Raw genomic sequence first — 2,853 nt, forward strand, 5'->3', positions numbered from 1 at the left:
CTAAGCACTCTAAACTCTAAAACTTGGAAATCATCTGTTCAATCCTCTGCCACACTCCATCCACATCTGTGATCATTTAGTTGCACTCCTTCATATCTGGTTTGCCTAATTTCTCATAGAAATTTTCAATTTTCTAGTTTAATTTACAATTTATTTTTTTAGGTTGTTTTAGGCCATTTGTCAATAGATTTCAATTTTACTACCATGTGGGGGTTAATCTGTGTGGGTCAACTACTAATTGCCTTATGGGGACTGGGTAAACTGATATGCAAGCTTACTTGTTAATACCATGTCAATTTTTGCAAAACTTTGTAAACCCTAGGAATCTGATCGATTGTAAATTGAAACCTGCGGCCGCACAAGAAATTGTGCGGTCCGTAGAAATCAAAATTAGTGTACTGTATGAGAAGCATGATTCTGTGGCCACACTTTAAATTGTGCGGACCGCAGAAATTCCACCTCGGCCGTAGAAAAATGTGTGCGATCGCAGATAAGACCAATCTCTATCATCAGAAAGTTGGTATTTTTGGGCATTTTAATGTGCAACTGCAATGAGAAATATGCGGACCACACTTCAATTCTGCGGTCGCACTTAATATTGTGCGGATCGCAGTTCCATCTCTGCGGCCGCACTTCCAAATTGTGCGGTCCGCACATCCCAGTCTGCGGCCGCACTTGTAATTGTATGGGCCGCACTTGTAATTGTGCGGACCGCACTTCCCCAACCTGCATTCATATTTCACACTGTGTTGACTGTCTATTTTCAACTTGAATTGCAACTGACTCCTGTGTTGCTTGTTATAGATAATGGTTAGATCTCGAGGCCGCGGTGATACATCAAAGGGGAGGGTGAGCCTTCCAGAGGCCGAGGTAAGTGTATGCGGTAAATTGGATGGTCCAATTTTCGGCCATTACGACGCTTCATAAGCATGTCAATCAAAGGCTCGAGGCTACGGTCAAGATTTACACCCGAGGGCTTGAGACAATACAGGTAGACAGCTATGAAGAAAAAGTGGGAAGTTCCCAAGGCGCATGACTAGGGCTGACAACGCCTGGTAGGCTGGTTCAGACCCGTATCCTAGCATTAATTAGCTGTATCCATCTCATATCTTTGTAATAAATGTATTTTGTACTATATTGGGATTCCCCCTGATATATAAGGGGGATCCTTGTCACTTTGTAGAGGGATCTGATACTCAATATTCAATACAAGAACATTCTCTCTGCTCTTTAACTTAACATATTGTCTTGCTCTTATTGCTTCATCTATCACTTACATTTATTGAGTTCCGTTTATTGTTCTTCATTTATTGCTTATTATTGGCCATAAAGAGCCGCAATCACAGCCCCCATAGCTGTTAATACCCCCTCGATTGCCCTTAGCCGAGTGTCCGGCTCAACCTCGAGGCCCGCATACGCTAGCTCGAGATCCCGATCTCCAGCCCTTCACTTTGGTCATTACACTATCTACTAGCTCTTATCATATTTTCTAAACTCTTACTTAGCATCTATTTCCTAAACAACCAGCATAAAAATAGATCGCATATTTTTAGAACCACAAAATCAAATCTAATTGTAATTACCATTTTCAAGGTAAACAGTTTGGCGTCCACCGTGGGGCTAAAAATAATAGTGATTATTTTCTTGCTGGTTTGCTACATAACGCAAGTTATATTTCACACTTTTTCTTGTCCAAGATCTTTGATTTCAGATCAAAATGTCTAACTCAGCAAACGCACGTTACAACAATCTTGAAGACCATGGAGAAAATGGTGTTGACGTCCCAGGTGTTGGTGTACCACCACGGAACATTGAGAATGCACCAGAACCAATTCCCGTGGACGTGGTCTTGCGCAACGCTCAACACGTCGAAATAAGCTCCCACGCTAACAGGAGCATACACCAAGAAGATCAACAAGAAGCTCAGAAAACCCCGATTCAGGAAGAACAAGGGGTTAGCGTTCATGTCATCTTCGAAATGTTGCAAGCACAACAACTGGCGATTACTCAGTTGCAAAGCCACCAAAAGACTCCCAGCACGGTAGCTCGGGAAACGGCTACCCGAGACGAGCAGGTACCAGAAAGATCAAGCAACAATGGGCCGGTTGCCGACCCCGCCATCGTAAAGATGCTCGAAGACCTCACAAGGAGGGTCAAGTCAAGCGAGAAGAAGATAGAAGCCAACGACAAATCTAGGGTCGATCAAATCCCGGGCGCGCCCCCAGTCCTGAAGGGTGTAGACTCGAAGAAGTTCGTACAAAAGCCATTCCTGCAGGAATCTGCTCCAAAACCCATTCCAAAGAAGTTCAGAATGCCCGACCTTCCGAAGTAAAACGGAACCTCGGACCCCAACGAGCACATCACTGCTTACACTTGCGCGGTGAAAGGCAACGACTTGAGGGACAATGAGATCGAGTCCGTCCTACTGAAAAAGTTCGGAGAGACACTTTCAAAAGGGGCGATGATGTGGTATCACAACCTGGCCCCAAACTCGATAGATTCATTTGCCATGCTGGCAGATTCTTTCATAAAGGCACATGCTGGTGCCATCAAAGTAGCTACCAGGAAATCCGACGTTTTCAAAATCAAGCCAAGGGAGAACGAGATGCTGCGAGAGTTCGTATCTCGCTTTCAAATAGAACGAATGGATCTACCACCGGTCTCCGACGACTGGGCGGTACAGGCCTTCGCTCAAGGTTTGAACGAGCGAAGCACGGTAGCTTTGAAGCAGCGGACGCAAAACTTAGTTGAATATCCCGCCGTGACTTGGTCGGATGTCCACAACCGATACCAATCAAAGATCAGGGTTGAAGACGATGAACTAGGAGCCCCCTTGGCTCGGTGTATCCTAAT

Source organism: Nicotiana attenuata, chromosome 12, assembly GCF_001879085.1.
Source record: "Nicotiana attenuata strain UT chromosome 12, NIATTr2, whole genome shotgun sequence".
In the NCBI taxonomy this organism is placed as follows: Eukaryota; Viridiplantae; Streptophyta; class Magnoliopsida; order Solanales; family Solanaceae; genus Nicotiana; species Nicotiana attenuata.